The 24,492-nt window shown below is 40.9% G+C and overlaps 1 protein-coding gene and 1 pseudogene; one reads left to right on the top strand and one right to left on the bottom strand.

The window, feature by feature from the left end:
* Erich1 (glutamate-rich 1) overlaps positions 1–24,492 on the bottom strand; it is a gene marked incomplete at its 5' end in the record, with an annotated part of 52,793,804 nt that overhangs the window by 16,419,245 nt on the left and 36,350,067 nt on the right.
* On the top strand, positions 6,602–7,446 carry Atpaf2-ps1 (ATP synthase mitochondrial F1 complex assembly factor 2, pseudogene 1; annotated as a pseudogene).

Here is a 24,492-nt window from a genome sequence, read left to right as displayed (position 1 = left end):
AAGGTCAAGTAACATATAAAGGCAGACCTATCAGAATCACACCAGACTTCTCGCCAGAAACTATGAAGGCCAGAAGATCCTGGACTGATGTCATACAGACCCTAAGAGAACACAAATGCCAGCCCAGGTTACTGTATCCTGCAAAACTCTCAATTAACATAGATGGAGAAACCAAGATATTCCATGACAAAACCAAATTTACACAATATCTTTCTACAAATCCAGCACTACAAAGGATAATAAATGGTAAAGCCCAACATAAGGAGGCAAGCTAAACCCTAGAAGAAGCAAGAAACTAATCGTCTTGGCAACAAAACAAAGAGAATGAAAGCACACAAACATAACCTCACATCCAAATATGAAGATAACGGGAAGCAATAATCACTATTCCTTAATATCTCTCAATATCAATGACCTCAACTCCCCAATAAAAAGACATAGATTAACAAACTGGATACCCAACGAGGACCCTGCATTCTGCTGCCTACAGGAAACACACCTCAGAGACAAAGACAGACATTACCTCAGAGTGAAAGGCTGGAAAACAATTTTCCAAGCAAATGGTCAGAAGAAGCAAGCTGGAGTAGCCATTCTAATATCAAATAAAATCAATTTTCAACTAAAAGTCATCAAAAAAGATAAGGAAGGACACTTCATATTCATCAAAGGAAAAATCCACCAAGATGAACTCTCAATCCTAAATATCTATGCCCCAAATATGTAGGGCACCTACATATGTAAAAGAAACCTTACTAAAGCTCAAAACACACATTGCACCTCACACAATAATAGTGGGAGATTTCAACACCCCACTCTCATCGATGGACAGATCATGGAAACAGAAATTAAACAGAGATGTAGACAGACTAAGAGAAGTCATGAGCCAAATGGACTTAACGGATATTTATAGAACATTCTATCCTAAAGCAAAAGGATATACCTTCTTCTCAGCTCCTCATGGTACTTTCTCCAAAATTGACCATATAATTGGTCAAAAAACGGGCCTCAACAGGTACAGAAAGATAGAAATAATCCCATGCGTGCTATCGGACCACCACGGCCTAAAACTGGTCTTCAATAACAATCAAGGAAGAATGCCCACATATACGTGGAAATTGAACAATGCTCTACTCAATGATAACCTGGTCAAGGAAGAAATAAAGAAAGAAATTAAAAACTTTTTAGAATTTAATGAAAATGAAGGTACAACATACCCAAACTTATGGGACACAATGAAAGCTGTGCTAAGAGGAAAACTCATAGCTCTGAGTGCCTGCAGAAAGAAACAGGAAAGAGCATATGTCAGCAGCTTGACAGCACACCTAAAAGCTCTAAAACAAAAAGAAGCAAATACACCCAGGAGGAGTAGAAGGCAGGAAATAATCAAACTCAGAGCAGAAATCAACCAAGTAGAAACAAAAAGGACCATAGAAAGAATCAACAGAACCAAAAGTTGGTTCTTTGAGAAAATCAACAAGATAGATAAACCCTTAGCCAGACTAATGAGAGGACACAGAGAGTGCGTCCAAATTAACAAAATCAGAAATGAAAAGGGAGACATAACAACAGATTCAGAGGAAATTCAAAAAAATCATCAGATCTTACTATAAAAACCTATATTCAACAAAACTTGAAAATCTTCAGGAAATGGACAATTTCCTAGACAGATACCAGGTACCGAAGTTAAATCAGGAACAGATAAACCAGTTAAACAACCCCATAACTCCTAAGGAAATAGAAGCAGTCATTAAAGGTCTCCCAACCAAAAAGAGCCCAGGTCCAGACGGGTTTAGTGCAGAATTCTATCAAACCTTCATAGAAGACCTCATACCAATATTATCTAAACTATTCCACAAAACTGAAACAGATGGATCACTACCGAATACCTTCTACGAAGCCACAATTACTCTTATACCTAAACCACACAAAGACACAACAAAGAAAGAGAACTTCAGACCAATTTCCCTTATGAATATCGACGCAAAAATACTCAATAAAATTCTGGCAAACCGAATTCAAGAGCACATCAAAACAATCATCCACCATGACCAGGTAGGCTTCATCCCAGGCATGCAGGGATGGTTTAATATACGGAAAACCATCAACGTGGTCCATTATATAAACAAACTGAAAGAACAAAATTACATGATCATTTCATTAGACGCTGAAAAAGCATTTGACAAAATTCAACACCCCTTCATGATAAAAGTCCTGGAAAGAGTAGGAATTCAAGGCCCACACCTAAACATAGTAAAAGCCATATACAGCAAACCAGTTGCTAACATTAAACTAAATGGAGAGAAACTTGAAGCAATCCCACTAAAATCAGGGACTAGACAAGGCTGCCCACTCTCTCCCTATTTATTCAATATAGTTCCTGAAGTTCTAGCCAGAGCAATCAGACAACAAAAGGAGGTCAAGGGGATACAGATCGGAAAAGAAGAAGTCAAAATATCACTATTTGCAGATGATATGATAGTATATTTAAGTGATCCCAAAAGTTCCACCAGAGAACTACTAAAGCTGATAAACAACTTCAGCAAAGTGGCTGGGTATAAAATTAACTCAAATAAATCAGTTGCCTTCCTCTATACAAAAGAGAAACAAGCCAAGAAAGAAATTAGGGAAACGACACCCTTCATAATAGACCCAAATAATATAAAGTACCTCGGTGTGACTTTAACCAAGGAAGTAAAAGATCTGTACAATAAGAACTTCAAGACACTGAAGAAGGAAATTGAAGAAGACCTCAGAAGATGGAAAGATCTCCCATGCTCATGGATTGGCAGGATTAATATAGTAAAAATGGCCATTTTACCAAAAGCGATCTACAGATTCAATGCAATCCCCATCAAAATACCAATCCAATTCTTCAAAGAGTTAGACAGAACAATTTGCAAATTCATCTGGAATAACAAAAAACCCAGGATAGCTAAAGCTATCCTCAACAATAAAAGGACTTCAGGGGGAATCACTGTCCCTGAACTCAAGCAGTATTACAGAGCAATAGTGATAAAAACTGCATGGTATTGGTACAGAGACAGACAGATAGACCAATGGAATAGAATTGAAGACCCAGAAATGAACCCACACACCTATGGTCACTTGATTTTTGACAAAGGAGCCAAAACCATCCAATGGAAAAAAGATAGCATTTTCAGCAAATGGTGCTGGTTCAACTGGAGGGCAACATGTAAAAGAATGCAGATCGATCCATGCTTATCACCCTGTACAAAGCTTAAGTCCAAGTGGATCAAGGACCTCCACATCAAACCAGACACACTCAAACTAATAGAAGAAAAACTAGGGAACCATCTGGAACACATGGGCACTGGAAAAAATTTCCTGAACAAAACACCAATGGCTTACGCTCTAAGATCAAGAATCGACAAATGGGATCTCATAAAACTGCAAAGCTTCCGTAAGGAAAGGACACTGTGTTTAGGACAAAACGGCAACCAACAGATTGGGAAAAGATCTTTACCAATCCTACAACAGATAGAGGCCTTATATCCAAAATATACAAAGAACTCAAGAAGTTAGACCGCAGGGAAACAAATAACCCTATTAAAAAATGGGGCTCAGAGCTAAACAAAGAATTCACAGCTGAGGAATGCCAAATGGCTGAGAAACACCTAAAGAAATGTTCAACATCTTTAGTCATAAGGGAAATGCAAATCAAAACAACCCTGAGATTTCACCTCACACCAGTGAGAATGGCTAAGATCAAAAACTCAGGTGACAGCAGATGCTGGCGAGGATGTGGAGAAAGAGAAACACTCCTCCATTGTTGGTGGGGTTGCAAACTGGTACAACCATTCTGGAAATCAGTCTGGAGGATCCTCAGAAAATTGGACATTGAACTGCCTGAGGATCCAGCTATACCTCTCTTGGGCATATACCCAAAAGATGCCTCAACATATAAAAAAGACACGTGCTCCACTATGTTCATTGCAGCCTTATTTATAATAGCCAGAAGCTGGAAAGAACCCAGATGCCCTTCAACAGAGGAATGGATACAGAAAATGTGGTACATCTACACAATGGAATATTACTCAGCTATCAAAAACAACGACTTTATGAAATTCGTAGGCAAATGGTTGGAACTGGAAAACATCATCCTGAGTGAGCTAACCCAATCACAGAAAGACATACATGGTATGCACTCATTGATAAGTGGCTATTAGCCCAAATGCTTGAATTACCCTAGATGCCTAGAACAAATGAAACTCAAGACGGATGATCAAAACGTGAATGCTTCACTCCTTCTTTAAAAGGGGAACAAGAATACCCTTGGCAGGGAAGAGAGAGGCAAAGATTAAAACAGAGACTGAAGGAACACCCATTCAGAGCCTGCCCCACATGTGGCCCATACATATACAGCCACCCAATTAGACAAGATGGATGAAGCAAAGAAGTGCAGACCGACAGGAGCCGGATGTAGATCGCTCCTGAGAGACACAGCCAGAATACAGCAAATACAGAGGCGAATACCAGCAGCATACCACTGAACTGAGAATAGAACCCCCGTTGAAGGAATCAGAGAAAGAACTGGAAGAGCTTGAAGGGGCTCGAGACCCCATATGTACAACAATGCCAAGCAACCAGAGCTTCCAGGGACTAAGCCACTAACTAAAGACTATACATGGACTGACCCTGGACTCTGACCTCATAGGTAGCAATGAATAGCCTAGTAAGAGCACCAGTGGAAGGGGAAGCCCTGGGTCCTGCTAAGACTGAACCCCCAATGAACTAGACTGGTGGGGGGAGGGCGGCAATGGGGGGAGGGTTGGGAGGGGAACACCCATAAGGAAGGGGAGGGGGGAGGGGGATGTTTGCCCGGATACCGGGAAAGGGAATAACACTCGAAATGTATATAAGAAATACTCAAGTTAATAAAAAAATGGTATGTTTTTAATTTACCATATTTTTAAATTGCTTATTTTTGTATCTCCCTTTAATTCACACATCCCTCTATTTCCCTTTACTCTGCTTTCGGTAGCATTTTGACATTGCTTTATTTGGATTTAAAACTCATGTTTCAATGAAATTTCATTCAACTCTTACATTTATACTGTTTTGAAATGTCTTAGTATTAGGAGATCTTTGTTTGGTTTTTCCTTTTCTTTTATCATCTTTTCAAACCTTTCACGCTTCTGCCTTTCCTGACATAGCACGCCTCACTACTTGTCTTTTTCTCTTCATTTATTCTGACTTGTTTTTCTTCCAATGAACTCCAGACGGTTGTTAATGAATGTTTTGAAAGCTAGTATTCTAGAAAAACTTGAATATGTAGAGGAAACAGATGAATTTCTAGGCACATTTGACTTACAAAAATTAAGTTAGAAACTGAAGAGATGGGTCAACAAATGAGAGATCTTGTCACCCAAGGCTGAAGGCAAGCTCAATTTCACAAGGTGAGGGAGAGAACCATTCCCTTTAACTTGTCCTCTGACCTCCACATGCACTCTGTGCACATGCCTACACAGGACATGGAGGGAGGGATGGGGGATGGGGGGAGGAGAGGCCTTGAAAGTAGAAAGGGGAGCAGGAGAGAGAAGAGGACTAAGACTTACTTTCAACAGGAAGAGTGAGAAAAGTGAAGAATATGTATGTAGTGAAAGCAAGAGGTAGACACAAGTGGATCTGGATGCACTGGAGCCAGTCTGCTCTACATGGTGAGTTTCAGGCCAGCCAAAATGTCATACTGAAACCATGTCAATAAATAAATAAATAAATAAATAAATAAATAAATAAATAAATAAATAAATGGCAGAAGAGGAGACCATTTGGAAAGAAGATAACCATCAAGAAAGGGGAGAGTTTTAGAAGAAAATGAATAAGAATCAAGGGTAATGATTTGTGTATATGAAAATGCTATGATCAAACCCATTATTTTGTATTGTATATTAATATTTTAATGACACACACACACACAACCACCACCACCACTACCACTAAAACTGGCCCAGTTTGGGCTGATGGACTGAGCCTACAATGTAGCCTTCTATTGTGGCATCAATTGTCACCTGCTAGCAAAATAAATGAATCCAGTTCAGCAGCCATGAACAACATCAGGAGGTAGTGTGGTGATACAATGAAAGACAGAGAGCAGGCTTGATTAGAAGTAGAGACCTCCAATTGCACCTATGAAAGGAGGTGTCCTAGTGGGGCAGATACAGAGGCAGGAGAATGCTGAGATGTGATGAATCCTGGATGATTGTTTATGAAAGAAGCCCTTGCATGTCTCTAACTGCATGTGCCTCCCCACCAGGCAAAATGCACAGCAAAACAACACTGATGAAGGGCTGAGTGAGGCTTCGAGGAACTGCTGGATTCTATCAGGAATGGGGAGAGGAGTGATTAAGTTTACCATGGGAAATAACTAAATCTTAGCTAATATTTCTGTGGTCTTCAGAAGTATTGGGAAGAGGGAAACACAAAAGCTGTCAGTCTGATGAAGGAACGGGAAGGGGATACAGTGAAGTTTATACTGAATAAGTAAATAGTAAAATAAGATAACTGCAGAGTTAAACAGATGACCAGCGAATGCATATGCTAGGTTAAAAACACTATTGAAAGATGTATTATGTTAAGTGTCATGAGGCAGTGTATTGGAAAGCCTGGGGTCTTTGAACCCTTGAAAGGAAGAGGTTTTTATCAGAATGTCAGCATCTCACGGGGTGAAGGTGACTTTGAGATAAACCTAGACCACAGAAAGCTGAAAACTCCCTATGCCAAGCTTTTTACCGTCCCCTGCAAGCCCCTGGCCATCACAGTGGCCACTGAATGGGACTCCCAGCAGGATACCATCAAGTTCTACACCATACACCTGACCACATAGTGCAGCACATCCTTGGACAACCCGACCTAATGAAACAAAGACCAGCTGATCCAGGCAGCTGTGAAGTTTCTAGACACTGACACCATCTGCTACATGGTGGGAGAGTCAGAGACATTAGTGGAACTCCAAAAGAACAAATGGGATCCCATCATCCCATCATAGAGTGGGCTAAGAAAAGGTATGGTATGGAGATCATCTCCTCCACCAGCATAAGGGGACCCAGCCTCCCTACCCAGATATGAGAGGTATTTGCCAGCCACTTATACTCTTACAACATGTGGGCCCTGTGAGGGATTGAGTTTGTAGTAGCCCAGCTCAAGTCCATGTTGCTGACCTTGGTCCTGATTGACGTGCCCCTAACGGTGAACAAGCTGGGCTTCTGTCACACCTGGAGAAAGAGTACCAAATGCAGAAGTGGGGCAACATTGAGTGAGTGGGCCCATGACTATGAGCTCCAGAAACTGTGGGCTCACACTGCTGCTGGCAACCTTTTTGTCCACCTCTGCTTGGAAAACTCTACAGTCAAGCACAAACTCCTGCAAGAGTGGGACCTGGGGTGCACACGCTGGCTGGAAGGAACTGCACAGACACAGGCTCCCTGATGTGGTCCTCCTTGGCTGTTGGACCTCTGGATCCAGTGATGCTCTGTTGGCCACTACCTATTGGGCTCCCTCAACCTATACCTGTGGGACTACCCAGTCTGTACCTGGGTCTTCCCTGACCTGTGTGGCTTGGCCTTATATAGAAGCTTCCTGAGGTGCCCTACATACATAGTGTGCCTGACTTGAGGTCAAACAGCTTCTGACGCCGGCACCCATGGCCTGACCAGGAGTGAGGGAGGGAGACGAATGGTATAGGGATTTTCCCTTGACTCTGATTTTATTAAATATTTATTCATTCTGAAAAAAGGCATATTATATTAAAAATAGAAAAGAAAAAGTAAAAGAAAATCCACTGTGGAAATTTTGCATGTGATGTCAGCAAAATCAAAGCAGACAAGAAAGGGGGAAAATAACAATACAGAAACATCTTATTCAGTATACCAAAATGATCAAAGGAAATTATAATGTCAAATGTTTACTGATTTCCTTGATACATGGAAGATTAATCTTAAGACACAGGAGTTAAGTCTTTAACTAATAATGTAGCTTCAAAATTAATCCAAAAAAAACCAAAAAATTTAAAGGAAAGATTAATAAAGAATATAATCAACCAGGCCTTTGTCGTAGTCTCCAACAAATACTATATTGAAGAAAAAATAGGCATGGTGGTGTGGTGCACACCTTTAATGCACTCAGGAGGCAGAGGCAGACAGATCTCTGTGAGTTCGTGGCCAGCCTGGTCTACAGAGTGAGTTCTAGAAGAGTCAGGGCTACACAGAAAAATCCTGTTTCAAAAAACAAACAAACAAACAAAAAGTTCAACAAATTCTCAGAGGTAACAAACTACAGCAAAATGCAAATATATAGAGGGGGAAAATGAATTAACACAACAAAAATCTCAGCGAATCCCCTTCCTGATAAAAATTAAATGACTAGACATTGCATATCACATTCCGAATGACCTCTGGGTCTCACGAGAGCCATAAACTGAAGATGGCAAGCTACCTAGAATGACTGGATGTGAGGATGAGAAAAGAAAGATATTCTTGTCATGCCATACCACAGCAGTATTAAACAACGAGAAACTGAAAGGCACTGAGTCAAACTTTTAGTCGTCCAGCCTGAGCTCAGATCCTGACAACCCAAGTGAGATGCCGATGTTGGCATGTGTCTGTAACCACAGCACTCTCACAGTGAGCTGGGAGACAGAAACAGGAGAATCTCCCTCATGTTCAAGGGCCAGTACCCTTGGAGTTACATGGTAAAGCAGCACAAGCAACAAAGGAACCTCATAACAAGATGGAGAACACACATCAACTCAAGGAAGTTCCCCTGTCCAACATCTGCACATCATTTACATATACTCACACACACACACACACACACACACACACACACACACATGCACAGAGATTCACTCTCACACACACACTACAGATTCACATACACACACACACACATACGCATGCACCCACATGTGCACGGAGAGAGAGTTCCATACACACATACATACACACAAACACATACATGAGCTACATAAGAAGCCCTTGTCTACTCCTCAAAGCACATGCTAACATTAAAAACAAAGATGGAGGATGAAGAAAATAAATTAATGTGTCATTTTCACTAATTAACTGTATTTTCGGCTCCACTAACCAAATACCTCTCTGTTAAAGCAATATATTATGACCAGGTATAATTATCCTAAGAGACCAAAAACAGACTCAATGAAATTAAAGTCAGAGGAGAAGAATTTTCACTAAATATGTTTCTCTTTACTACATACATGGAATATATATATATGTATATGTATATATATATATATATAAACTTGTGTGTGTTCCTCCATTCATTCTGCTTGGATCACTTTTAAAATAGCATTTTTACAGAGATAACTTAGTATAAAATATTTTATTTATACTGTAGATATAAAATTATACATAATATAAATGTTCATATTTACAAATTTTTATCTATAAATATATATATGATCTAAAATATATTATAAATATCAAGACAATATAAAAGTTACTGAACAACCATTTTTTGAAGAATCAGAGAAGGAATACTGAAGTAAGCACAACTGGAAAGCTCTTCCTGCCTCTGTGGCTGGGAGAACAAAAGGAAGAGGCTGGTGGTAGCTTGAGCAGCCTCTCATACTGAAGTGATGAGGAGACACACACGGCTGGTACTAATATCAGGCGAAGGAGACAGTACACCTAGGTCTGGGAAACCTATCAAAACTACAAACGGTAACTATCAGGGATTTTCTCTGTATTTATTGAGTAGCACAGAAAGACAATTTTGTGGCTGGGATGCAGAATAAATGCTAGGACATCACTGAAAAGAACAAGAAGCTAACAGGGGAACTGTCTTCCTCCTTCAGTGTACCAAACTGTCTCTAGCATTCCCTAACTAGCTATCCCGCACTGGAAGCTGTCTGAAACAAGAAATATATTTGGAACCCTGGGCAGCATCATGACCAGAGGCTAAGGACAAGACTGAAATTGAGGCAATATGTAATCTGGGCTGTACTGTTTTAAGTTTGCCAACTTGACACAAGCTATTGTCCTCTGGAAAGAGGTACCCTCAATTGAGAAAATTATTTCATCAGAATAATTCAACTGGCCGGTTGGAAAGTCTGTAGGGCATTTTGGTTTTAAACTAATAATTGATGTGGGTGGTCCCAGCTCACTGTTGGGTGGTACTGTTCCTCTGTTTTAAAAAAATAAAATAAAATAAAATAAAATAAAATAAATCAGGCTAAAAAAACCAAGAAGGGCAAATCAATGAGCAATGTTCCTCCATGGCCTCTGCTTCAGTTCCTGCCTCCAGGTTCCTGCCTTGAATTTGTGCACTGACTTCCTTCAATAATGGACTCTACCAGTTGTAAGGTGAAATAAATCCCTCCCTCTACCCAAGTTGCTTCTAGTCTGCATGTTTATCACAGCAATAGAAACTAAACTAGTAGGCTGACAGTCACCCTGCACCCCCATAGCTTGGAGATCTCCTACATGTTCAAGCCAAAGAGTTTTCATTTGCTGAACTGTAAGATGTTAAACAGTAACTATGGCCCAGTTCAGACTGCTTTTGGCAGTGGGATGCATATGCATAGCACAGTTTCATAAAACTGTGAGTTTGAATTACGTTTTTCTTTACTTACATGGCCTACCTTTATTTAAACACATTCATTTTAATTTCACCCCTCAGCAGTTCAGTTGTTCAAATAATTCATGCATAGATGGCTTAAATTTAAGCTCTTTGTATGTAAGGAAGGTAAATGGTTAGCACAAATTATATTTACAATAACGCAGGGCTTCTGGGGGACTTCTTTGAATTGGGTGGATTTTAACTAGGTTTCTGGGAGGCTTGGATAGAAGAGCGGGGCTCGTTTCAGTGTTTTGAAGCAGCTCACTCCTTGTGTACAGAAAGAAGAAGCGAAGTGCTTGAAATTGACCACTGGATTCTGCTCATCCAGTGCCCTTAGTGGAGCCTGTCTTCAATGCCTCCTATGACAATTCCTTCCCATTGGAATATATTGAGCGGAAATGCCCAATAACGACATATCCAACAGCGTTTGGTTAGAAAAGTAAAATGTATTACAGGCATGTGACTTTACAAACATGAGACCTGGGTGAGCTGAAAGGATGTTACTTTGTGTGTCCAGTCTGAAGCCTACATAAGCAAGACAGGCCATAATAGGGGAAGAAGAAGGTGACTACAAGCCTGTAGGCAGGGGACAGCACGCACCCAGAAGTTGTAAGGTTGTGACAACCATCTAGAAGTTGCTAAAATTTTCAAGAATGTCCTGTATGGAAATGGGTCCTCCTTGCCATCTCACTACATACGCACCCAGACAGGAAGCTTAAGGAAGATCCCATGAGAGACAGGCATCCTGACTGAAGCAGGGTACTATCACACACCAAAGCAGTGAGCCAGTGAAAGGTGATAAAGTCAGGGTAGCACACTGCACCTGGGATTTCTTGTCATCATGAGAGAATGGCAGACAGAAACAATCTAAGAAAGGAAGAATTTGTTTTAGCTCAAAGTGTCATGGGATGGTTGTTGAACTTGGCAGAAGTGTATTCCGTGAGTACTCAAGAAAAATCTATGATTGGAGTAAGCTGCTTCTGTCGGTGTGCAGTGGGAAGAAATGGAGAGAGGAAGAGTGAGAAACTGTTGTAATAGGTTTGGTGGTAAGGGAAACAGTTTGTGGGGCGGTGAAGGGGAACAAAGGTCAAGGAGTTTCTGTTTTGCGTTTCAAGAAGAGTTGCAGTGTGATATTTATGTGCTTATGTATATAGCAAGTAGCAAAAAATGCTACCTGCAAGGGCAAGGCACTTAAAATGGTCAGGGGTTTGCACCCCCATAGGAAGAACAACAATATCAACCAACCAGACCCCCCCCAGAGCTCTCAAGGACTAAACCTCCAACCAAAGAGTACACATGGAGGGACCCATGGCTCCAGCCACATATATAACAGAGGATGGCATTCTCTGGCATCAATGAGAGGGGAGGCCCTTGATCCTGTGGAGGCTTGATACCCCAGTACAGGTGGATGCTAGAGCAGTGAGGTGGGAGTGGGAAGGTGGGTGAAGGAGCACCGTCATAGAGGCCAAAAGGAGAGGGATGGGATGTAGGATGGTGGGATTGCAGAGTGGAGACCAGGAAGGAGGACAACATTTGAAATGTAAATAAATAAAATAATGAATAGAAAGGAAGGAAGGAGGGAGGGAGGGAGGGTGGAGGAGAGAGAGAGAGAGAGAGAGAGAGAGAGAGAGAGAGAGAGAGAGAGAGAGAGAGAGAGGTGAGACAATAGGACTAGATGCATAAGCAGAAAGGTCTAGGTTATGAGAGAACAGTAACAACCTCCATGACAATGAAGAGAGGGGAGGGCTGGGGGTGGGCAGCAGCAGGACAGCTCAGCATGCAACTTAGTGCCCCTAAGCAGAGCCCGTGTGTCTCAGCACCTGTATGGTGCTGACCCTGAGCAGTCACTCAGAACATGTTAATAAGTAATGCAAAAATGCATAAAGGCACAAGTTACAAAGAAGCTAGAAATACCCGAGGAAGGGGTATCACTTCCTAAAGACTCCATTCAGATAAAAGCTCCATTCGGTTAGGACCCATCTACCCTAAAGATTAAGGCATCACGAAAATGAAATCTGTAAGATCTAAACAGACAAGAGAGCACAGTAAATCCTGATGAAAAGAGAACATGTCATACTTTGTTTGGTATTAAGCCAATTTCAAATCCAATCTCAAAGCATGTGCTTCAAAATATAGATTAAAAAAAAACTCACAGAAGTATTACTCAAAAGCAAGTGTGATTTAGAATCACTTTTCAATACCATGGTTATTTTGGAAGAATCAAAAACAACTGAATCTTGTCATCTGTTCCCTGGGTTTTTCTTTCTCTTCTCATTCTCCTGCCTCTCCTGTTGCCTTCATTTAAAAACCACCGCATGTAGTGTCAAAACACTAGGTTACAGCTCGAAGTGCAAAAGCAAATAATGAACACTTCCTCTTCTGAAAAGAGAGACTACACCCCCCTTGACTCTATGTGGTGACAGCAGAGACAATGGAACTGGCTAGAATTTTCTCTCGGGGCACCTTTCTCTCATATGGAATAGACTCTTTGCTCTCTAACACTGTTCCTTAATAAGCAGTCTCAAGTCTCCCCTGCTCCTCCTAGGAGGAGTGCTGAAATCCAAGCCCCAAACACTTTCTTCCTGTACATTCTCCCTAGAGCAGGAAGCAGGCATCTTTGGCATAATTTAGCTTCTATCTCTAGCTGCCTTTGGAGGCCCTTACTGCCTGGTCTCCCCTCACCACCTCTACCTGGCTCTTACCTATAACCCTTTCACTGAATAGCTCCTTGTTAGCTGTTTCACAAGTCAGGAATCCTGTTGTATTCTAAGCATGTTAAATCATGTGAATCCCCTGGTATGCTCATAAAATATAAGATTCTCACAGAATCCTCCCTTGGATGTCATGAATCAATAGGTCTGGGACGGAGCCCAGGCTGCTCCATTAAAATGTAAATGCCTCAAAGCAGATATGAAACCTCAGGCTCCTGTTTTATTCATCTCGTTTGTTTATATCTCTCCTCTTTCAGAGAATCGGAGGGTGCAAGCCACAAAGTGGCCTGAGAGAAACTTTGCCAGATTCACGGTGTGAGGATCATTATCCCAAGCTGTCACTACTCAGCTGGGTAGTCATAGAAACACGGTGCCCCCCTCCCAACACACCTGCACGGTAAGAGCCCTGGGGTCCACAGCCCCAAGAAGCCCTGCTCTAAGCAAATGCCAAAATGAAACATTCCCATCTGCCATCTGTTAAAGGGTTAGTTGTATGCCCACAAAAGGCATGTTGAATGTTCTAGCTCCTACTATCACAGAATGTGACCTTATGCAGGAACAGAAGGGGTTCCCCCTATACACCATTGAATCACCATCCTTTCCTCCTCTTCCTCTCTTCTTAATAATCCACCGAGCCGATATACTTACAGGGATAAGACTAACTATCCATTGAAATATTGCAAACCTGAGGCCATACCCTTAGAAAGGAAACATTCTACATGCCCCGGAAGCCGTCCATTGTCATTAGTTAGGAGTGGGACTTCATGACTTCTCCCTACTCAGTGATAAAATGTTGACTGCCTTGAACTCAGACAAACACAGATGCTCTCAGTTTATGAATGAAGTGGCCCTGTCATGTCTAGAAGATGTAGGTTGTTATCATTATGCAGGTGACGGCAGGTACAAGATAAAATGAGGCCTGTCATTGGACGAGAAGAAAGGGAGGTAGGAATAGAGGTTTTAGAAGGAGAGGGAGGGGCAGAGGGAGGAGGCAACTTGGAGGCAGACTAAACGATCCTCGCCATGCATCTCTACATAGATACAGGTTGTTATGAGTATTTCTTAAAGGACAGATTTCTATAGGCAAATCTACCTTACCTACGTGGGTGGTTTATATTCTTATCAATTGGTTGTAAGTCAATTGTGTGGCTGTATTGTACATTGAGTATTTAACATATAAATCCGGCTGTTAGGTTACAGTCTGTTGAGTCATGATTTCACTGGGTTGTTGGGAGTGTGAGCAGAGTCTGTGACAGGAAGCCATGATAGGCTGTAGAATGCTTCCGGTTAGCGTGGCATGGCACTAGCACAGCCTGCGAAAGGTGATGTGTGTGTTAGGCATGGTAACAACCCACCAAGCGGACAGTGTGTGAAAGCGGCTGACAGAGAAACAGCTAGAGCGCATGGATCCGCACAGAGTGGGAACTCGCGGGAGCTGGTTATACCCTTTTTAATTATACTGCAACAAGAAGGAACTGTTTTGCTCTGGTTCTCTCAAATCTCTGGTTCTTAATCTTTCTCCGCCCTCTTCTGCAGTGCTGACCTCTTTTCTTAACTAGCCTACAGATATATATATATATATATATATATATATATATATATATATACATATATATATATATATATATATTGAAGTAACGTGTGTATGCAATGGTTAGCTCATTGTCAATGTGCCACAACCCAGAATCATCATGCATAGAATCTTAATAAGGGATTGTCTAGAACAGTTTAACTGTGAGGAATTTTTTTTAACTTGGTTAATTGAGGCGGGAAGAGGTACCCTCTGCACGGGTTGCACCATTTTGTGGGCTGGATTCTGAACTGATGGATGAACTGAGCAAATCCATGCATGCAATCCTGCCTCTCTGGTCCTGACTGTGTATGTTTTATGACTGGCTACTTCAAATTCCTGCTGCTCTCACTTCCCCAGAAGGTTGAACTCTAACCAGGAACTGTCAGGTAAAATAAGCCCTTTTTCCCTAAGCTGTTTTTACTAAGATATTTATCCAAGCAATATAAAAGAAGCTGGGACACATATCTACAGCAATTAACATGGCACCCTCTATACAGCAAGGCTGAGGCGATGCTACCGATTCCATTTTCATACATAACATGTGGGATAAATTTGTTCACCCTTTTCTCTATGCATATATCTTGTCATCACTATCAAGGCTACACTCATCCTCATTATCTAGTCTTATATTTGGGAAGCATTATGGATATTTAAATACTATGCAATGACTCTTCGTCGGGAACAAACAAGGTGAAACAGAATGCTTGATAGCGTAAAAGCAAGGAAAACAGAAAATTGAGAAACACTAAGGAAGCATTTATTCCAAACCACCCAAAAAATGAATACCAGCTCTAACAAATATAGGCACTTTCATCCACGCAGAACTCCAGAATATGAGTTCTATCTGAAAATAGTTTTTTAAAGGAAATTAATTGAGAGGTGATAACATTGTATCCAGACACTCCCTTCATGTTATATGATTGATATTTTATGTATTTTATCATAAAGAGGCAAATATTGTCTCTAGTCGTAAAAGCGTAAAAATGGAGAGTAGAGATTTAAATATAGAAGGTCATTTCTTAAATAAAATGGACAGAAATTTTTCAATTAAGAAAACTGTAGACAAATGCTAACTTCAATTCCTATACTTAAACATTTAGTGAAATAAATTGTTAATATAATTATAAAGGAATGTACCACAATTTTAATAATAATATAAATCCTGTGTTAGGCTTCTCAAGGCAATATTGTTCCAATATTTCCCTCCCTTTTACAGGCTATTTTTACCTATGGATGCCGCTGGGTTTATGGAGGTGTACACTCACTAAATGAACTGGAGGGAAGATCGGTATCACTGGACCCTACCCCAATGCAGTAAAACCTCATCTTAACTAGCAACATTGGTAAAGACCCTATGTCCAAGTAGGACCACGTTCTGATGTTCTGAACAGCACTATTCTACATTATGCTACAGAGAAGGGTCTCAAAAATAATGCTAAACGTGGACAGTGTTCAAGCTCCTCTTCTCCTCTATGACAAAGTAAAACAGAAGAGAACAAATGCCTTCGACATTTAGGGCTTTTCTCCTGAATTACTCCCAAGGCAGATGAGAAAGTAAGATCTGTAAAAATATATAATTAGAAATATCAGGGCTAGTGCAAAGTCCAAGGATGGAGCGTTTACCTGGTCCATGCCAGGTGCTGGGTTCGAGCCCACCACCACAACGAGAGCAAATAACAGGAGAAAGCAAGGATAACAAAAGTGATGCTTCAGAAGTGATGCTGAGAACCCTGCCTAACGGCACGCGGAGGCATCAACGTCCTTCAGGTACCGCACAAAGGAAATGACAAAGAGAGCCAAGCATTCAACTCACAACACCCGGAAAACAATAAAGTGAAGCGGGGAGAATAAATAGCAAATGCAAAACAGGGCACAAAATGCACAGCATCTGGAGGCAGCAAGACAACTCTACAGGTGAAGGCACCGGCCTGCCAAGCCTGACAACCTGAGTCCCGTCCCCCTGAGCCTGTGTGGTAGAAGGACAGAACTGACTCCCGCAAGTTGTCCTCTAATAACATCAATAAATATAAGTGGCAGAACTTCAAATATGGTAATAAAATGGACAAATCTCCAACCAGGATCGTTAAAAGAAATAGAAGAACAGAAGTAGATAGGTCAAGAGGACACACATTAATGGGAAATAACCACAGGCTAACAGTGCTTTTTAAAGTCAAAAATCTTGAACAAAACTGTATGAACAGTGGGCCTGGAATCTCAGCGCTGAGAAGCTAAGACAGTAGGATCCCAAGTTCAAGGCTCTCTTGACTACAAAGTGGGGTGCAAAAAAGGACAGATGTGTTCAGTAATATAGTGAAGTAAATCTACCCTACCATTAAGCCATGAACATTCCTCACGAGTCAATCAAGAGTTCATCTCCACTGCATTTAGGGTCAAGTCAAAGATTCTCAGTCAACATTGTTCTGAGAGCCATAATGAATAGCATCAGACTTACATACACAGATGTTGCACTCTATTGTATCTGAGAAATAAGGACAAAAGTTGTTTTCCATGCAATAGAATTAGCACTTGGGCATCACTCAGGCATTTATTCCCCTTAAGTTATTTTTCTTTAATTCTATTGAACAGTTTCTTTGTGTGTTCCTTAAACTCTTCAAATTCTTTGACAACATTTATGAATATTCTTTTAAATTCTATGTCCTGGGATCCATGTACGTAGTTCTCACTGACAAATACTTTTACAGGACTCAGGAGCTTCAGAGGGAGATCTGTCATGTCGTTTATATTTTTGCAAAGAGATCTGCACGTGTGGACTTCTTTCATTAGTTTTATGTCTGGTAGGGAGGGAGTAAGTTGGGACAGCAGAGCAAACGTGTGAGTGGGCTGGGCCTCAAGGTTGAAAATGTTTGTATATGTTTGGCCCAGGGGGTGGCATGATTAGAAGGTGTGGCCCTGATTGAGTAAGTCTGGCCCTGTTGCAGTAGGTGTGTCACTGTGGGTGTGGACTATAGGACTCTCACCGTAGCTGCCTGGAAGCCTGGAAGCTGCTAGCAGCCTTCAGATAAAGATGTAGAACTCTCAGCTCCTCCTGCACCATGCCTGCCTGGATGCTGCCATGCTCTTGCCTTGATGATAATGAACTGAACCTCTGAACCTGTAAGCCAGCTTCAATTAAACGTTGTCCTTATAAGAGTTGCCTTGGTCATGGTGTCTGTTCACAGCAGTAAAACCCTAATTCAGACAAATGGCTTGGATGGAAGGAAGTCAGGTGGACCAGGAAGACTAGGAAAGTGTGAATGATGTGAGGTCTTTTCCAAGCCTTGAGTGTCAGGGTAGACCTGGCTGGGGAGAGAGATTGGATACAGCATAACAGGAGCCTATAGGATAATGGGTAGGCAGGATGGGTCCTGACAGAAGCCTAGAATTTAGGCATAATGCAGGCAGGGTAGTAAGACTAGGCTGGGGATGGTACATGAAGGGAAAGGTCTGAGAGCCTTACTGACCTAGACCCTGGAAAGGAATATGTAGGATCTTAAACAATTTATTTTGTTTTGACATCTGACATAGTACAACTAACAGAAGAACTGGTTAATTGGTTTGAAGATAAAGTGTGTGTATACAATACAGGGATGTAAGAAATGTCATTATTTTAACAGGTAGATTCTTATTCACAAGTTAAGAATAGAAAAACAAGCAGATGCATTCAATAATAGTACTGTAAGTATAACCAGACTAGAATGAAATTTTAAGACGATCACACCTCATACATAAGGATTATAAAATAGTATTATAAAGAGAAATAAGTCAGACAATATGAAAGAAAAGACTTAGCTTTTCAAAGCCGAAGTGTTCAGCTAAACTAACAAATTTACAACTGAAAGCTTTAGTTGAATCTGGGAATAAGGTTCCTTGTAGAGAAAGTGTTTAGCACATTAAAGGCTCTGAATTCTAAAACCAAAAAGAAAGTAATACAGCTTAGGGTAGGGAAGTCATTCTTTCAGTCCTTCAGAAGGAGCCATGCTTGGGAAGTTATCAGAGAAATTCTACTAAAAATATACATGCTTTCTTTTTAAAATTAAAGGCTAGAAAATGTAGACTTTAAAATACTCAAGTTAGGTGACTGGGGGAGATGACTCTGAGGTTAAATGAACTTCCTTTCTTCCAGAAAACCTGGGTTCGGCTCCCAATACCCATGTCTCAGTGCTCACAGTCACCTGTAACTTCCATTCCAGGAGATCTGGTGCCCTCTTTTGGCCCCTACAGGCACTACATGCTTGTGCTGCATATACATACACTCAGACACACATGCACATACATATACACACTCATAAAATAAAAATATGTAATTAAATAAATCTTTTAAAAGAAAATAAAATCATACTCGACTTAAGGAAAAATTTCTGAATTTGGAGATTTGATTAAAGAAAATCCTATCTAAAAAGAAATTTAAATGAAAATTTTGTAGGTGGGGTGGGAGAGACGATTCCATAGTTAAGAATAGTGGATGCTCTTCTAGAAGACCTGGGTCCGATTCCCAGCACCCACACAGCTGTTCACAACCATCTGTTACTCAAGTTCCAGGGCAATCTGATGCCATTTCTGGTCTATGTGGGCAGTAAACATACAAGTGAAAGACAGAAATACATGCAGACAAAACACCTGTGCACATAAGGTTTTTTTTTTCATTTAAATTTAATACATGATCAAAAAAGGACATTAATGTATCAGTGGTAGTTACTCTAAGTTAGAATTTTATTTTTCTTTAAAGACAAATAAAATAATTGAATAGTCACTGAAATAAAGAGCTACAAAATATTGTATTAAACGAGGTAATGACCTCAAAAAGACATCATGTACCTGCTTGTAGGTGGGTCCTAGTTTTTTAATTACTATAGGTGTGTTTGTGTGTGAATGTGTACATGCCAAGAAACTAGAAGAGACTCATGAGAGGGGGTAATAGAACACATGTAACAAGAAAGTAGATGACAGAATACCAAGGTTGGAAGGATTTAGGTGAGGAGTGGGGCAGGAACTGGAGTAAAGAAAGGCAGAGGGGGCAGAGACAACGAAAACTAAGAATGCATAAAGATGACCTAAGGAAGCTAACTTAAAAAATAATTTATTTGTAATCACATGGTTGGTGTGTATTGTTCCTATTAATCTATAAGAATATTAATATTTTATTAATTTGGTGATATAATAATTGGATAACTTATGAAGATTCAGACTGGAGGCCCATTTCACGGATTTCCCAATGTACATTTGGGGTAAGCTATAGATCGCCCTATCAGATAACACTGGAGCAGGGTAGAACTCTGAAGCAGTACATCAAATATCAAGTTTTTGTTTGTTCACAGACAGCCCAAAAGTGTACCAAAAATTCCAGCATAAGTGAATGTACAGAGCAAGAAGCAAACGAGAAGAGGTTGAGGTTCAGATAACCTTAGTACCAAGATGTAAAGAGTTCTATGAAGTCGGGAAGAACAGGGGGAAAACCCAGTGGGAAAATGGGTCAGATACATGAGTAGATAATTCATTTATTTCCAGTGGAAATAAAATTTCTATTAAGTCTATGAGCACAGAAAGTGCACATTCAATGCTACAAATAAGCAGGTTGTCCATGAGTATGCCGGCAAAATGTGGTTGGAAATAGAAACTTCCCCAAAAGATGTTGGAAGAGCTGGTTCCCTGCCTATACCAAGGCACGTTATGTAACATGTATCAATCCTTCAAACTCATTGATTATGACTCAGTCTCTACACAGAAAAAATCAATAATGTCAAAAACAAATTATAAAAACTTTTGTCAGGGCACTGTAGAAATAACTCATTGGATAAGAGTGCTGGCTGCTCTTAAATAGAAACCAGGTTAGGTTCTCAGCGTCGACAAGATGGTTTCAGGTCCAGAAAACCCAACACCCTTTTCAGGTCTCTGAAAGATAGCAGGATGTAGTAATAAACCTCCAGGCAAAACACTCTCACACACAAAATAAAAGTAAACAAATACTTGAAATGGCTTTGATTTTAGGGGGAGTGGAGGGCTTCCAGCAACCTCCAGGGCGTCCAGAAATCCAGAGGCAGTGACAGATGAATCTATGTAGCCCAGGCTAGTCTGCCCAAGCAGCCCTGGCTCAGTCTCCTGAGAACCTAAGATTAGGGTTACAGATTTATACTGCCATGACTGCCTTGTTTTATTATTTACAGTATAAAAATTAAGTCAAGATAAAGACCCAGATATAGGAAATTATTAAATAAGCTATACTTCATCCACAAGATAGCAGGATTAAAGTTTCTAAGGAAATTTAACTAGTATTATTAGAATTTTAACTGTGCTATTATGCTGTAATAACACACAGCATAGGTAAGTTGCCTAACAGGATGTTCTATGTGTTTTCACCTAAAACATCAAGTCCATTACCAAATACATAGCCCATGGTGTTAGATTTGTTCTTTTTGCATTTTGACTGCTTTGCAAAGGTATTTTGCAGTAAACACCTTTTACCACTGTGAAGAAAGCAATTCTCCTTCCAAAGGTACAAGAGAATCGTATCTCTCTGTGTCTCCCGTACTGATGTACCAGATCCATCAGGGTAAACGCCCTTTGCTTTCCCTCTTACAAGCTCCCCGCTAATAGAGATGCTAGGGGAAACTCATCCATCTGCGCTATCTGGCCCGTTAGCCACCGATTCTCCTTGGCACCTGAAGGATGCACCTTATTAAACATTTCTGAATTGTGCAGAATAATCGAATTTTAAAAAAGCTTGAAAACCTTGGAATTACGAACACACGCGGGCTGCCAGCAACCTCCGGGGCTCCCAGAAATTCAGGGGCAGTGATAGATGAGTCCCAATCAGACAGGAGCCTGCTGTGACCAACTTTACCTATTCCTCCTCGGAACACTGAGACCAGATAGAATTATGCCAAACTGAACAGGTACACAATTACAGGGGGGGTGAAATAGATAGAAAAAAAGAGTGTCGGGGAAGGGAAGAATAAAGGGAATAAGAGGAGAATTGGCAGAGGGCAGAAGGGAAGAAAGGAGGCCCAATTTAAGGTTCTTGGGTGATCGGCTGTGTTTGCCTGATCAGCATATACATAAGGCACTTAGCTTGGAAGAGACACAGGAAGCCTGCTCTGTTTCTTTCCCCACAAGCCTCAACTGTATCTTTTATTAGCCCCATTTTACAGAAGACAGATCTTTATAAAGGATCAATAAAATAGCTCACCTAACCTTTACCTGGCAGAGCATCAAGGTGGGGAGACATCCCAAGATGCAGATTGCCTGCCTTGTGTTAGCTCTCAGGCAGGATCCCAGTGCATATTAAAGACCCCTACTGCACCAGAGTCCAGGAAAGTAATTGGAAGCACTGCTCTCCGTGACTCATAAACTTTATGCCCTTTAAGCATCATTTTGGCTGAGCAGACTTCCTAGCCATGGTTTAATAGCAGAAGGCATTTAAAATAACAATCTCGAAAGTCTTTTCAACCTCTCCAATTAGAGTAAAATAAAGCATCTCTTAGAACTGGGGGCTGTGCTGATCCGTGCAGCGGGACAGCTCCCTAGTTTCTGGCACCTTAACGGTGAAGAGAAACGACAAGTACTGATGTTCTATTCTCGTCTTCCTCTCAGATCCCAGGATATTCCTGAGAAGGATGCAACCTGCCTGCTCACATGGATGCCATCTTGGCTCTTCCTCTTATGGTCTGGCTGGGCTTTTGTTCATTTTCTAAATTAAAGACTTGGTTTGTCAGATTGGAAGATCAAACGTTCACGTTATCAGCACCAGTTAATGTTAAATGAACCATGGGCTCTATGGTAACTAACAAGAGAAGCGCCCCCTTACCCATACCTTTATAATGACATTTTCCCTCCTATTTTAATGATTAGAAATAGCTTTTTATGCAAAATCAATTCTTAGGCAAAGATATTTCGTGAGTGGTTTCTGGTCTGATCTTGGGGACCAGAGTTCATTGTACCTGAATGGCTTACTGCCGGGTCACCCTTTATTTCTGACTTAAAAGCATATGGATTCTGCACTTTTATTAGACTTCATGAATGAAGCAGTCCTAATAAACCAGGGAAGTATGACGCAGCCCTTCCTTAACATACGGGCATATTCAAATACATAAATACATATACCAAGCACAAGCCTACTGCTAACCTATTCTCTATCAGATGACTGGTGTCCTTCCAGCCATATTTCTGAAATGCCACTACATCTAGGCTCTTCCAGAAGAGAAACTTTGGGCATGGAATGAGCAGGAATTAATACAGGAAGTTATGAGGCTGACTTGTATCTTGGCTGCATCTGTCCCTTGCCCTTCACCATGGTGTTGGATTGACCTTAGTTTCCCTGCTCTCCCCGGCTCTCTCTCCTGTGGGACAGAGCATTGATACTCCTATCTTCTTCTTAGTTCTCACTTGGCTCCTATTTTGCTCCACTTTGTAGTTATCATTCTGTTTTTAATGCTCACTTTGGTTCAGCCTCTCAGGATCCCACCATTTGGATGTTCTTAGGACCCAGCCATATCTAAAACTCTCACCTTGCCTTCTGCAGCATCCTAGACCTATGACTGCTCTGAGAGGAGGCTGGAGCAAGACCTTGAGTCTGCTCCTCATCCTCAGCATGGTTCTTTTCTGTATTAGCATTTCCTCTCCCCCCTCCTCTTCTCCCTCCCCTCCTCCTCTTCTCCCTCTCCCTCTTCTTTTTTTTTGGGGGGGATAGCTTTTCAAGACAGAGTTTCTATCTGTAGCTTTGGCTGTCCTGGAGGTCACTCTGTAGACCAGGCTATCCTCAAGCTCACAAAGATCTACCTGCCTCTGACTCCCAAGTGCTTAGACGGGAGGTGTGCATCACCACTCCTGTCTTCTTTAGTATTAAGTTCCTCTTATAATGTACAACTTGAGGATATCATATTACAAATAAATGATGGATAGACAGACAGATGCCATGTGCTTTTTATTACCTGCTCCAAAACAGTAATTGTGTTCTATTTTCTCTTTTCTCACTCTATATTGTCTGAATATGAAAATCTCCTTATTAAGCATGAGAGTTTGTCTCCCTGAGAAAGACTCAATTACCTTTGTTTGAACTCAGGCTAACCTGTAAATCTGAGGAGTATTATTGGTAACCTCTTGGCTATGTTGCTACCAGAGCATACACAGGGAATAAAGATCAGCTTCAGAGGCCTGAAAGAAATGTCTTTTCACAATAGAATGAATAACTTACATGCATTATGAAAATTTAAAATTGGTATTGACTCCCTCTTTTAGAAGTAAACAATTTATGGGTATCTTAGTCTTTCCCAGATCTCAATTACCAAATTGTGAAATAAGTCTCCTACCTTTTCTTATTGATAAATGCATAGGCTTGACATACCAAAGGTCATTAAAAACACCATCACAGTTTCAAGCCAGCCCTACTGGTACAGTGGAAAGGGTGATAGCATAGGAAAGAGGACATATCATACAACATCCATGTGTTTAGGCTTCATTTACACAAGGTTTACATTTGTTCTATATTAGCTGCTACTTCAATACCAACCAGGAGAAGGCAGTACAGGCTAAACAACTGGTCCTTTACATTCTCTTTAGCATGAATAAAATGGAAAGGCCTAGAGAGACTTCTCACTGTCAGAATGCTCGTCCATGCTG

The sequence above is a fragment of the Rattus norvegicus genome, chromosome 16, assembly GCF_021556685.1.
Source record: "Rattus norvegicus strain SHRSP/BbbUtx chromosome 16, alternate assembly SHRSP_T2T, whole genome shotgun sequence".
NCBI lineage: Eukaryota > Metazoa > Chordata > Mammalia > Rodentia > Muridae > Rattus > Rattus norvegicus.
Note: the sequence above shows the minus strand (reverse complement) of the source record. Positions and strands in the feature narration are given on the sequence as shown.